Consider the following 14,833-nt stretch of genomic DNA (forward strand, 5'->3'; position numbering starts at 1 on the left):
CAAATTTTATGTTTGGCCTGCCTTCTTTTGGGTGATCAGACATGGGAGCTATTGAGGCATCATGGCTCATACGTGCTGCCTTTATGCTTGAGAGGTGTGTGCACAATGCTCCTTACATGTTGAAAAAAAAATAAAGACCATCCATAATTGGTCTTGGGTTGCTTTCTTAGCCACAAGTGCTATCTGAAAATATAGCTGCTTTTTGTTACTCTTTCTGGCGGTGCGTTTTAGACACATAAAAATTATGATGGACGTGCATGTTCAGTGTGATTGCAGGAACGAAAAACTTTACTGAAAGATCCTTTGCAAGAGATGCAAGTGCTTGCCCATTTCATGAAAAAAAAAGGCTTTGTTTTCATTGTATACAGTAATCTAATGGTCAGGCAGACTTGATCACAAAAGCAAAGAGAGAAATTCAAAGCCTGCTGACCACATCGTAACTGTCTAGTGCATAGACAACACTTGCACGTTGGCCAACAGCATGGGAAAGGAGAAAGAGATTGCCATGAAGCACATGTGGTGAAAAGGAGAATGAAGCAAAAATTGGTAGCATTCAGAAAAAGCTAGATATTCTTGATGAGAAAACTGAAACATTGGACAAATAAATAATAGCAAACTTTATCAAGTCTTACCGCCGTATTCAGCAATACATATTGAAGCTCATGCTTGACTTGATATAAATGACGCATGGTGTGAACGCGCCCAAGATGCTCATTGCGTTTCTTTTGGTGTGTTCATGACAGGCGTCATTTAAATCGAGTCAAGCATGGGCTTCAAGTTAAGATGCATTTATGAATACGGGGGTTCGTGTTGCGGCATGGTGAGGCTCTCTGGAATGAAGACTTCATGAACAAGAGAATAGATGTGCCCGTGAGAACCTACTTTTACGTGTTATCGCAGACATCTGAATCACAGGAGCAGTCTGAAGCATGTGATAGGTTTGTGAAGACTTTCCGAGAAACGTGCATGGGTTTTCTTTGCAACAGTTTGCTACAATCGGGGGTATGACTCATTTTACATTTCCTGATCACCTTGCATATTTCCGCACAATGCTTTCGTCATTACTGTTCAGTGGTTCAGTGGCACTGAAAAGGCAATACAGGCATGAATGTCAAAAGAGGCACTTGTAGGCAGGGTAAATGCAAGATTACCTTGTTTACATGTCCATAGTTTGTGCTTACAAAGAAGGCAGAAGAAGGATGCCAGGAAAAAAAGCATTTCGTCTGAGGTTCCTCTCATTATGAAGCTGTTTACAATGATGAGAGCTAAAGACAAAAAGTGTGGTCCTAATGAATGGACACATTCTCCCAGTTGCAATTCATAGTTTAAGATATTGAGGGACTTCAATCGCACTTCAAAAAGAAGTCCATGATCAATAAACAGTGCAGGAAGCCAGTATAACAGTTTTCATTGACAGTGAATTGGCCCTAGGATATGATCCAGTTTGCATCTTCAATAAAATGGCTATTGATTGGCTACTATTGATCTGTACAATAAGTGCAGCACGCAGTACCATTTATGCCTTGGGCCTCACTTATGCCATGTCAAAATTGTGGAAATACAACAGATTCATAAAACCAGCTCTCTTTATCACCTTATCTTAGGGAGGTACTTGTCAATGTTACAGTGCAGAGCACGAACATTTCCTTAGGAGAAACCTTCCAGTTATTTATGAATTATATGGGAGAGGTTCATTACCTCTTGAAAACTGTTCTGCATAACACTCTTGCTTCTTCACACATCTATCATGATCCGTCAAATACGGGATAAGTTGGGTGCTGCAGATAAATGGTTCCTGCAGAGCCTAAAGCTACAGCATCAATAGGTAGCTAAATTTTCATTCTTCAAGTTTGGTCCAGTTCTCTGAAACATAGACATAGAACTGAAACTGTTCAATCTGAGTACCAATATTAAATGTGTTATTTTGGGGCTTCAATGATTTGCTGAAGTTGATGGAAAGTGAAGGACTGTATAAAAAACATGGCTGTAAGGTCAGCTATCATCTTCTGCGCATAAACTTTCAGATACTGCACTAAATATAATCTAAAACACATGAAAAGTTTTTATACATTAAAGTACAGCCACACTGGATCACGCTAGCATCATTATCATATGTCACTGGTGTGGCACTTCAACACAATGTGGGAACTACCATGGCTCGTACAATGCTCCGAAGGATACATTGCAATAGCGCAACTATGCTCAATGGCATTTGAACTGTTTCTTGCAATTTACAACTTCTAGCCATGCACTTATTCATTTATGACTTGGATGGTCGTGAAGCCTAAGTGCTTTTCTACCTAGCAATACTGCAAGGTGTCTGCTGACACTAGCTGCACAAAAGAGCAATAGTAGCTTGTGCTCCAGCAGAACTTGAGGGCGGATTACAAGTTCTTGCCACACTATAGATGAGAAATATGAACATACTCCCAAGCTTCAATATCTTAGCCGGTGTAAAGCTGCAATACAGGTACTGCACTCCCTTAATTGCACTGCTTACAGCTGTCAAACTATACCTCTGGTGCTATGCACATTTTGGGGATGGCAAGAAGTTCCACTAGACAAGGTATCAACCACACAGGCATTTAAAACATTGAGTTAAGGGTGTTTAAGACTGACTAAACACAATTTGCCACTTGGCTTGGATCTCGATTCCTTTCCCCTCTAGTGTCATTGACTGAAGAGCCACAACAGGAGTAGAGTATCAATGCTTTGTTGTCTTGCCTGTTTACTAATAGCAAGAAACTACGCTCTAGCACTGTAGCATAATCAAAGAACAAAAGGTTAAGTGCAAGCTTGATCAACCAGCTCTCCAGTAGTCTGGGCCCCACGTCAGAGGGTATCGTCGTATGGTGTCAGGACTACAAAAGTGCATGAAGACTACTGGAGGCTGCAGTTTCAGTAGAAGGTAGGGGATAACCCCTAATTAAAGGTAAGCCTTTGCTTTTGACAATGATCGGCCAAATTTAATCACGATTTCCCCCTTCTCCGCCGGTGCAGAAATGCCATCGTCCTTTTAAGATTGACTACATTACAAAAACGTACGTACGTACGTACAGTCCTATACACTGCGGCTGGTCGCGTCGCAATCCCGTGTTTCTCTAGGTTTAACGCCCGTTCAATACCTATGTAGAATCCAACAATCGGTTTGCTCTGGCGCAGTTAGAAGACGATCGTCCTCGTGCTCTTTGCGCATCACAAACGCGTCACACACACGCACGCACACACACAACTCGATTGTGCAACACGCGCTGTTCCACCTTGCATCGCTTCGTTCGTGGTCGTGCTGTTTGCGCGAACAAACGCGTCACACACGCAACTCGACTGCTCTGCGCACACCAAACGCCAAAACGCGATATTCCACCTTCGTTCGTGGTCGTGCTATTTTGAGCATACACATTCGTCACACACGCAACTTAATTGCTCTTTGCACACACCAAGCGCGTCACAAACACACCACCCACCCACACACACACACACAGCTTCGATTGCCGTAAAATCCGCTGTTCCACCTTGGTATCGCTTCGTTCGTGGTCGCGCTGCTTGCGTGCACGCGCAATGAAACTCCCACCCTGTTGCTCCGGCGAGTTGGCACAAACCCTGCGCTAGCGCATATTTCCCGTGGCCCCGTGGCGCGCGCATGGGGACTAGGGCGTTTCAGGAGCTAGGCGCGTTTTTTACACAACAACTAGGGACCTAGACTCCCCTAGGGCGAAAAGTTACCTAGATATATAGTTCCCTTTGGTGCCGCGGGGGCGGCGCTGCAGTCGACCGGCTGCACAGGCGAGCGAATGTAAATGCGCATCCCGGGCGCCCCGCCCAACCTCAACGAGACAGCCCACGACGCTGCGCGCGCGCTTACCGACCGCGTCGTCACCCCAGGGCAACTACGTCTCGATGAGTTGGAGGCTAACAGGGATGCCCCGACAACCTACAATGAAATAACCAAACACTTTTACTTGGGACGACGCCTCTTTCCGCCCCCGCACCCCAAACTAAACAGGCCGCAGGCGCTAACGCTACGCTTATTACAGACAGATACCTATCCAAACCCGGCCACTTTACACATAATCTAGCCGGACGTCTACCCAGACGATGCGTGTCCCTCGTGCGGGGTCACGGCGACACTCGCACACGTGCTCTGGGAGTGCAGAAACGCTCCGCCCGACTCTACCTCCGACAAGTGGGAGAAGACCCTAAGAAGCCCGCTCCTACAAGACCAGCAATGGGCCGTCCTGCAGGCTCGCGCAGCGGCCGCCAAGTATTCCCTGTCGGTCCTTGCGTGGGAGACGCCCACTGCGCGCTGACGTACGTCCTGCAGGACTTTTATTGAAGTTTTTCCAATCCAATCTGAGGCTTTTCTTTCGAGGAACCCGTATGGGTTCCCTTTGTAGCAATTGCTACGAACGGGTGGATGTCTGATTTTCCCTTTATAATTTCTTCTCTCCACCTTGCGGGCTTCCGCAGAACTACTACGTCAAATGGAAGCTTCATAGCGTCACCTCGCATGATCATGAAAGGCATTCACTCGTGTTCCACGAAAATTTTAGATGTCGACAGTCATCTGTGGAAAGTAGGATGATTCATTAAAATATAGAAATTAAAGATGTTGAAATCTAGCTTCCGTTATAAAAGAGAAATAACGAAGAATATTTAAGACCACCATTTAGTGACCACGATGCAAGCGACTCAGCTGATTCATTTAAAAAGCTTGCACTACGTTAGGAGACCCAGACAAACTTGGCTTAAAAGAAATTGTCACGGGAAAGAGTCAAAAATATATTCAGGCGGTGTGAACGATTATAAGATAAATATAGAAATATTTAATAACGTCTTCCTTCTATCGCTACACTTATTCCTTTTTCACGACGATTACCTTGTAACATTAATTTTTATTTAATGGAAACCGTTCAGGCTGTTCTAAAGAAAAAATTGCAGCAACGGCTTAGCGAATTTGTCCGTGAGTCAACGCCAATAACGGTCTGCCTAATCTGTTCGTAGCTTCATATGACTTAGAATCGTTTCTAGAATGTCACTCGTTCTTGGGTATACAACCACAACAGGCGGTGACTGCATACGGTAACGAAAGTAATGATGGCATACTGCCAACGTAATGTGAGCTGCACTTAGGGCATTTGCTTGGAAACCACGCACGGTGCTCAGTTGTTTTTTGTGCTCGAATTTTGGCACATACCCCCCGCGGAGAACGTCGTTCGTGCTCGCATCGATGACAGACGTGTAGTCGCGATGCGGATTTCATCCCTTAACTAGGTTTCATCTTCGTGTTAATAAACGAAATAGTACAACCATTTGCGATGAATAAGGCAAGAATATGAAGTTTACGAGAATAGGAATAAGAAGCAGAAAAAGAATTTTGACAAGAAGCTAATTGAACAGAATAGGTCAAGTATACATGCCGCTGTCGTCATCTTCATCTTGCTTTTTATTTTCTTCTTTCTCATCCACGCTTTGCGCTGTGGTTAACAATTAGTACATGGTTATACACACAGCGCTGAGTTTTGTTTGCTCGGTAAAGGCGGCCTATAAAAATACGTACAGAAAACAAAATCGACATTTGTTCATCCAAACATTCCACTTTTCAAATCCGGAGAGCAACCAGGTTGTCAAGGGTACGCTTAGTCATCATCGCCAGAACGACAGCTATTTGTTGTTTATTTTTACCTCTTCTACTGGCTTCACTCGGAAGAAGCCACAGCAAGGAGGCCGGGCACTGGGGCCGCTCTTCCTGCTGATTTGCCATCAAAACAGAGGAGGGTAAGCGTAATATTTTTTTCCCTGCCTAAAGGTGCATTGCTCGTACGCTGCCAAGTGCATAGCAGCAGAAGAAAACGTAGGTACGACAAAAGAGGCTTTGAAATGCAGGTACCGCCTTTCTGCTCAGATGTAGCGATATCTGGATACACATGTCACGCGATCGAGCAGTCTTCGCACGTGGCAGTTGAGCCAACACGTACAACGATCGGTGCGGAAATGCCATCGCGAAGCGTTCGATTTTGAGACGTCGCCGTCCATCTGGGGCCATGGCTGCCGTTTATGCCGTGGCTTAATGCCGTGGGCGTCTGTTCTAAAATGACCGAGCATACGACAGCCCCTGCACCTCACAGGCTGCGGCGCTCTTCTCTTATTCAGAATAGGGAAAAATAAATTCAAGCGCTTGCATTTAGGCGCCGCAATGCAGTAAAGACGCATCTTATAAGTATTCTTTTTCTCCGCGTCCATTCTGACGACGGACCAGTTTCGGCAATACCGGGGACTCGCCTTCCTTCGCGCTAATGACTATGTGCATAGAAAATGTCAGAAATTGAACAGGTTTTACCAGAGATGTTGCCGCAGTGTGGTGCGTGAAACGTCTTGTGCTAGGCGCCGAGTGTGTATGGGCACTAGCGTACGGAACAAGCGTGAAATGTATTCAACAAATTGCACACTTTTAGGCCTTGTAACTCGTGATGAGCACCAATTGATAGTCAAAACTATACTATGGCATAGTGAGCTCTCTCAAACGCCACCATCCCGCTCAGTTAGACAAACAAGATGCCGAACTACATGTCTCTCTGAAGAGTGTCTGCGCGCGCGCGCGTGTGGGCGTGTGTGTGCTTGCGTGTGTGTGTGCGCGCGTGTGTGCGTGTGTATGCGCGCGTTTGGGCGTGTGTGTGTGCGCGTGCACGCGTGTGTGTGTGTGTGCGCGTGTGTGCGTGGGCGTGTGTGGGCGTGCGTTTGTGTGTGTCTGTGTGCGTGGGTGTGCGCGCGTGTGTCTGTGTGTGCGTGTGTGTGTGCGTGCACGCGTGCGTGTGTATGTGTGTGTGTGCGTGCGCGTGTGCCTGTGTGCGTGCGTGTGTGTGTGTGTGCGTGTGTGTGTGTGCGCGCGCGTCTGTGTGCGTGTGTGTGTGCGCGCGTGTGTGTGTGCGTGGGTGTGCGCGCGTGTGTCTGTGTGCGCGTGTGTCTGTGTGCGCGTGTGTGTGCATGCCATTGTGTCTGTGTGCGTGTGTGTGTGTGTGTGTACGTGTGTGTGTGCGCGTGCACGCGTGTGTGCGCGTGTGTATGTGTACGTGTGTGTGTGTGTGTGTGTGCGTCTGTGTGCGTGTGTGTGTGTGTGTGTGCGTGTGCGTGCGTGTGCGTGCGTGTATGTGTGTGTGTCTGTGCGCGTGGGTGTGCGCGCGTGTGTCTGTGTGTGCTTGCGTGTGTGTGTGCGCGTGCGTGTGTCTGCGCGCATGCGTGTGTGTGTGCGTGTGTGTGTGTTCCCAACGATAGTTATTTTTACGTAGCATTATATTGAGGTCCATTGGTTCGGTGCTGTTCTTTCAAGTGAGATATTATGCGTCAGCCGTTACGCCAAGTAACAATAAAAATGCTTGATACCTAACACCAAAATGAAATGACCAAAGGTGATTGAGAATGCAGACACACTGCAGGGGGAGGATTACAAGAAACGGTGCTCAGTTGTAGCCGCCGTCAGTACGGATGATAACACGCACAGCCGTCACGTGTAACGCTTCAGCTGCGTTGAGGCAGTGAACCGGGAAATTAAATTGAAATATTGGCTACAAGAAACAGCTTTATAACGAATTCGGACAACGAACTTGCCTAAAATTCTCCACAAGCATGCAATTATCGTACGTGTAAACGAATTTCGCTTATAATATTCTAGCATGTCGAACCTACCTTGTACAGATATATCCACCAAAGATTTATTTAAGGCTACACTTGGTAACTCATAGGAACATATTTACAGCAGGCGCAAAATGCAAAGGCAAGCGAAACGACAAGACACTTCCAACTACTTGATTTTCCGGACAACGGTGTATAGAGCTCTAAATGTGCGAAAAACGACACGCAACAATCAGACGTAATTAAGCAAGCAGAACCAGCAAACAAACAAAATGGCACCGTAATCTGCGTTGCATGGCTTTCTTGTGTGACTTTCAATGATTGTTGTTTTCTTATTGACATCTGAAGGTACGCTTTTTTTGTCCTCGTCTTCTAATCACGCTGTTAATCTGTTACCATATCGCCAAATCTACATCAATTCTTCCGCTTCAATATTGCGGGGTTACTTCGTGCAGTAATCGTGCAATCTGTACGATTACTTTCATAAGTTACATTTTCATAGCACCCCGGCGAACCGCGCAATTTAGCGATGCCTCTCTTGTGACCTCTTGTGGCCCAGAACATAGATCCCTATTTACTCATGTCAGTTTAGTATTAGAGCTGCTGTGCCAGCGTGTTTTGTTCTAGCTGCAGCAAAAAAAAAATTAAAATGAACAAACATGTGCAGAGGCATTCATGCTCGTCCATCAGCTAGGAGCTCCCTGGCAGGCGCACCATGGTACAATGTCTATACAAAGCGATGCGTATGTTTCAGTCGTGTGTATATGTATCTGTCGTATTGCACTTCTCCGTGTCTATGATGGATAAAAGAAAAGAAAAAGCCAGGCAACGTGCCCTAGCGGACCAATTCACCCTGCTTATGCAACTTTTCAAGCGCCTAAGCAGTGCAAAACCAAACGTAATTTCTGCGATTTGCTAACGCTCGCAAGACATCATTGTGTTGCGTGGAATTCAATGCTCTTCTCATCGCACACACTAGCAATCACCTGTACCGGAGCAACACACAAGTGAAGACTTACTGTTGCACGATGTGGCTTCAATTGAAGGTCTATAGGCTATGTTGCTCTCCCTCATTTTGCAGGAAAGCGGCTTCATTCGTTCGCCAACCATGTGCATCAACAATCGCGCCGAGGTCTTCGCCCTGTCAATCGTGTGCGCTGTAAGTGCCTCACTTTTTCTCGCTGCAGCGATCTCCTAATCATACCACTGCCCTGAGTGCATAACCCAATGCAATGTACTCGCTGGTTCCCGCAGGTATACAACGTCGCCTATATACTCATACATGGCATGAATTTAGGTAAGTGCACCCAATGAAAGCTCGCCGTACACACCGAGTCTATCATTCTTTTCACCTTATTTTAGAGCAAACAGCTTTCATTAGGATTTCATTCTTTGCGCGACATGTGATATACTAGCGTCATACGTTAAGCCCTCTGCGCATGCACCTGCTCTCCGCGGGACAGCGGCAGACATGCCGAGAAATTGGCGTTTTATGTTATAGCGTACCGTCATCGCGTATGGTGTTAGAGCGTTGATTCATAATGTCATGCAGTGAAGAAGTAGGCTTCTAGACCGTTCCGCATCGCCAACGCACGACGAACGCTCATATTGTCGCAGCATCTGCTTGGCGGCAAAGGAAACAATTTTCCTGCTCAGTGCCGCCTCTCTAGGCTTAGCTGCGGCAAAAAACAAAAGACAAGGCAAACGCTGGTCTTAATAACAACCGTAATGTAATCGTTGATAATTTGTTATCGACGTGAGTGGTCACTAAGCACGAGGGCTGATTTATCACTTATTTGTTGCTGTCGAGACGGAGAACAAGTAGCACGGACGAATCCAGATGGGTCTGGACTCGGCCTTGACACTGTTATCTCTTCACGCAATCACGGTAACATGTATGGCAGTCAGCTGCACAAGACGTACATGCTCAGTGGGCCTAACGCATCGAGTACTGTGGTAACGTACCGCGTGCTGCGCATAGGAAAAACTCTGTTTTGTATTTCAATAACTTTAAAGCACTGTGACGCAGGACAAATATGCGAAGTGGCAGGCACACTTACTTGTCCCGCGTTTTTGCCTTCTGCATGTAATCGAAGCGCTCGTGCCAACTCGCCCATGTATTCATCCTGCTGCAGTAGAATCGTGGCTGCGACCCTTGAGCCGAGGATGGCACGTTTGCACTCACTTGGTGCTCTGATTTTCTTCTTGCTACAGCTTCCCAGGGGCATGGGTGTGTGGTTAAATAAAAGCGCGCATGGCCCACCTCATGTGGAAATTGCAGTTGTGGTCTACCCAACTTATCTACCATGAGTGATGCTTATAACTGTATGTGAGACTCCTTTCGTAGTTTGACAGTTTTTAATATTCTCTCTCGAGTACCCGTCCTTTCTTGGTGGTGAATGTATGCCGTAGAAGCGGGACATATTGAACAGTTCACTGGTTCTTCAGGAGTTGCACCCTGAGGCCAAGTGACGAAACACCCCCCCCCCCCTTTCATCTCTCTGTCACTGGATGTCACGAAAACCGCGATAACTACATGTCTGATGTCACGTGTACACGCTGATTATGCACGATTTCACCGAACAAAAAAAAATATTTCTTATTCGACGCATTTTCGTCATTAGCCCTTGGCTATCGGTCACATGTTTTCGGGCTGCGCTCACTTTACCTGTCGTCACGCGACATCACAAAACCGCAAAAACTCAACGTGACGTGAACGCGTTAAAGATGCATTAATATGCCGAACAAAGCTGAACTTTCTTCTGAATCGCCGCAGGCTGCCCTGTTCCAAAAAGAATAAAAGATGGCTGCCGCCGATCGCTCAGGCACTCGTTACTCGCACCTGCCAGAGAGCATGGGTTTATTTGCGTATAACAAAACTTGTTCCGTGGCCGCGTGACGTTTTCGAGCATTTTCGGCACGTTTACGACCTCGTTCTGTGAGCTCTTCTTCCTTTTAGCGTCATTCTTAAGCTTCCATTGCATGCCGCAGCGATTCTCGAGCAGCCACCGCAAGCTAAGTAAGGGAAAACGGACCAATCGCAGACGCCAGCACCACCCTCTTCATCCGCTTATCGATCTTTAGTGCAGTGGCTCGGCCCCATCGAATCCCTCTCCACCTGAGCGTGCTCCTCGCCTCTTGTCAGCCAATCAGACAAGACAAGCCTCTCAGGGTAGGCAATGTTATTCGTTTTTCGAGCAAACAAAAGTGACCTCCTATGAACGAGGAGAGTGTTTGATTGGTCTGTCAGACAACTCTGCGGGTCAACGCCTGATGCTTGCGTCGCCTGTTACGCAAACTTGACGTCAGGAGATTGGAATAAAAACTTACTGGAATAATTTTACGTTATAGTGCCCCAATACTCTCCTTCTTTCTATTCCATGCTGCGCGAGACATTTGGCAGTTGCGCTAGTTGATTGAACAACTTCACGACAAAAACAAGATAGCCTGCATGTGACGTCACGGACGCTCCCTCTAACCATGATGATTCTCCGATATGACGCCTAGCATGACGTCAGTATACCGCATGGGCTGCCGCGGTTAATCTGTTTCCATTGAGGAACGAAAGCTTCGGAGAGGCCCCTGCCCTGCCGTCTCTGTTGGAGAGCACTGGAGCCGCGTGCGACGCCGACGCGCGCAGCTGTTGGCCGTGCTGGTTCACCAAGATGTCGCCAAGGATGACGTTAGTGCAAGCCATCTATACCTAAGCAAGTCAAAATGATGACGTCAGTGAAAGCCTCAGTGCACCCTAAAATGCTAACTATAGTGGCTTTCCTACGATCCGGTTTTTCTTGCATTTCCCGGAGGTGTCCGTCCCATGACGTCATGATGCAGAAGGTGGTCACGTGAGAGCGGTATGTCGTGACATTTCGGCACTCGTTCCTATTCGCTCAACCATCTTCAATGCTGCTACTCGTTGCGTTGCCCGATATAGCAAGTGCTGACGACCGAACGAACCGGAGTGGAGTTCGGAAATGTCGCGATGTTGTGCTCTTACGTGAAGACGATCCGCATTATGTCGTCGACACCTAAGCCTTTCGAGTAATGAACCGGGACTGTTTCGTAGGAAAGCTACTACAGTTGTTATCTCAGGGCGCTCAGTCTCTCGCGAGTATTGTTTCTAGAGTTTCGAGTCCGAGCACTTTCACATAAACAGAAAAAAGAAACACATGAAAAGGGGTTAACGTCCAGCCAATACTTCTTTAAAAGAAAGAATTCCCTGTAAAGTCGGCCTATCTCAATGGCCGCCCGTTAGTGACTGAGGCCTCGGGTTTATTTTCTGCAGCCTACTACAGCAACTTCGCGAAGCTGCACGGCATGTACGTGGCCATTTACTCAATGGGCCTGCTGATCTCCGTACTGTTCTTCGTCACCGTCATCTCGGTACGCAAGTGCTCATTTCTAGGCTTACCCGGACTGACAGCACCGTGAATGAGCCGTTCTGCATGTGATAGCGTCGCGTATGGGATACTCGGGCACATTTTCATGGCGGCGGGTTAAAAAAAAAAGAGCCCGCACATTCCACACTGTGGTTTGGGCGCACGTTGAAAAAAGATCGAAATAATGCTGAATAAACTCGCTACCTTCCACTACGCTTCTCTCGTAGCATTAGCTTCCCTTGACGTGTTCAATGTTGAAAAGCAAACACAAAAAAGCGTTTATAAACTTCCAATGCAAAGCAAAATGCCACCCATACTTCCGTCACTAGGTGGGAAGCAAAAAAGCTCGGCAGGCAAGAAAGGGGGCATTGCCAGACGGCACTTGGTTCCCTCGACCTCAGCATAGCATCTTGTTCAAGGTCCGAGTCAGTCGAAGAAGGGTCTGTTCTGCGGTAGCTGCACCGTTCTAGGCTGCCAGATTATTTACATGTAATAGAATTTCAGCTTTTTTTGCCGCGATACGTGATACGCTACGCCTGATGCCCTTGCGCGTCCTGCATCGTGGATTACCGTGGCCGCAACATGCGGTTAGCGGGCTTGTGCATGAACGCGGCAACGCCCAGACGGCCCAGAGCCCCCGTTTCGATCCGCATTTCTACTTCATGCTTGACTTCCGTCGTAACAACGACAAAGCGATAGGAAACTAATCCACCGCTTAATCTCATCTTATTCTGCGAACAAAGTGTGAGCAAAATACTGTCGCTAGTATTGAGATCAGGTACCTGTTTTGACGCTGATAGGCTTACAGGAAACCTACAAGAAGACAGGACAGCGGCTGGACTTCCAACTGTTTATTCGGTAGAACAAATAAGTTGTTCGCAGTCCAGCTTTTTTCCTGCCTTGTGTGTTTCCTTGACGGTTGGTTGTGATAAGCCGAGTGCGCGATGGTCATGTCGCAGAGTGTCCTTTATAAATTAGAGCACCGTTCTATCGAATAAACAGCTTGTAGTCCATTAACTTTGTTAACGCGTTGGCGATGCGCAAAGCTCTAAATGCCTAACTCTTCACTACATCATTAATTTAGTACTGCGCTCTACCACGGTGCACGCTATGCCTGTATGCTAAATGTTCATCTGTCGGCGTGTATATAGCGCGGTGCTGCGGAGTGGTGGCACATTCATCGTGTGCCTAGCGTACCACGTTTCACAATCATTTATCACGCTATGCGTAAATCTCAACCTCTCTGTTTCAGGCATTAACAAACTTGAATTGTAGAGCATATGCTAATTTTAATTTTGTGGCTATCACCTATTACTAGTTTGCTTTCACTTCCTGCGTTATACCAATCAAACTCGTGGACCTCGTGGTCCCCCTCGCAATTCGCAGCGAAGTAGCCATCGGCCTCACCAATAGCAATGTCGAAAGACCTGATACCAGGCATAGTGAGTGGCGAGTGACGTCAGAAGAGAGCAATGGCGAGCGAGAGAACTGTCATTTGCTCGGATGGCCAGCCGACACCAGGACTACATGGTTGTGTACACAGGTGTTTTTTTTTTCTGTTTCTTTCGAGGTCACAGATATTTTTATAATGACCTGTGACAGTACCATAGTTTTATTCCCCGAGCTGGATCGCTCTAAGAGGTGGTCGTTACATAATAAATCGAAGTACATTTCGACAAATTACAAAAACTTCACTAATAAACTTCTAGTTATTTATTTTGGTCACATATATCAATTTTCGAATTAAAGCAAGTTAACTCTCAGGACACATACACTCGAAAAATATATTGAAACAAGTTTCGGTTTAAGGATAAGCGCTGTCAAAGTTGACGGTGAAATATATTGCTCTTCTACTTGTTCTTTTTTTTAAGAAAATGTCTTTTTTATGCATCACAGGACAAATTAATGCAACACTGATACATTTCGTCGCCAACTTCTGGAACGCATATCTCGAAACCAGTGCTATTCTAAAAATTCGTTACAAGTGGATGCACCTTTCGAACTCGCAAGCTACGATTCGTTAATTGCATAATGTGCCCTCAAATGATTACTTGAAAGGTAATTACGGAGGTTTTGTAAATTAGTCGATTATGCGTTTGAATTCATCGTGCAAATAAGGTCCGTCACTTCGACTAGTACAGCTCTAGGAGGGAAATTCTGCCGCTGTATCTTTTGTATAAGCCTGCGCTTCTTTTCTTGTTTTTTCTTGCGTTATCTGTGAGTGTGCAATAATATCCCCCCCCCCCTTGTGTAATATCCCTGTGGAGTATTTAAGGGTACTGTAAATAAATATTTACCACTGGAAGGAAAATGTTCTGTTGTGCAACTCTTTCAAAGAAAATGTACTACATAAGCACCCATGTCGCGCTAAGGGATCTGTTCCTTCCTTGCGTAGACAAGCGGGAAAGCACGTATGCTCTAAGGCTGATTGCCGTAGGCAAACGGGGGCAGGAGGGTAGGGGGGGGGGGGGAGTCAATGCAAGTAAGCTCTTGTACCCTGCATTTCCTGCACGGTATAGAATTCCAGGTGATTATTCTGCGGTCCTCCGCTACGGCATGCCTCACAAGCAAGTTGTTGCATTGGCGCGTAATACGCAAGAATTTTATTATTCAGCTCCCTAGGAGTAAATCTCTAGATTGTATGGCAACTGCAAAGATTTTCTATTGCCCTTCGCTGTAATCTCCGCTCGCATAGAATTTCGTCATAAATTATAGTGGACACTGCGCGATGTTTAGAATGAAAACACATGTGGGGCTTCGGAGAAGCGAAAACGCGCATTTTTTCAACCGTACGAAAAGCCGCATTCTTTCGATAAATTTTTCACATA

General features: G+C 46.5%; 1 long non-coding RNA gene across 1 annotated transcript; it reads right to left on the reverse strand.

The window, feature by feature from the left end:
• Window positions 1-270: 270 nt before the first annotated feature.
• Window positions 271-2,310, reverse strand: LOC142587457 (uncharacterized). Its single transcript, XR_012829535.1, has 2 exons — window positions 1,152-2,310; window positions 271-1,085 (listed from the first exon to the last, which is right to left on the reverse strand). It is a non-coding gene; the product is annotated as an uncharacterized LOC142587457 (long non-coding RNA).
• Window positions 2,311-14,833: the final 12,523 nt, after the last annotated feature.

Source organism: Dermacentor variabilis, chromosome 7 (assembly GCF_050947875.1).
Source record: "Dermacentor variabilis isolate Ectoservices chromosome 7, ASM5094787v1, whole genome shotgun sequence".
NCBI classification, from domain to species: domain Eukaryota; kingdom Metazoa; phylum Arthropoda; class Arachnida; order Ixodida; family Ixodidae; genus Dermacentor; species Dermacentor variabilis.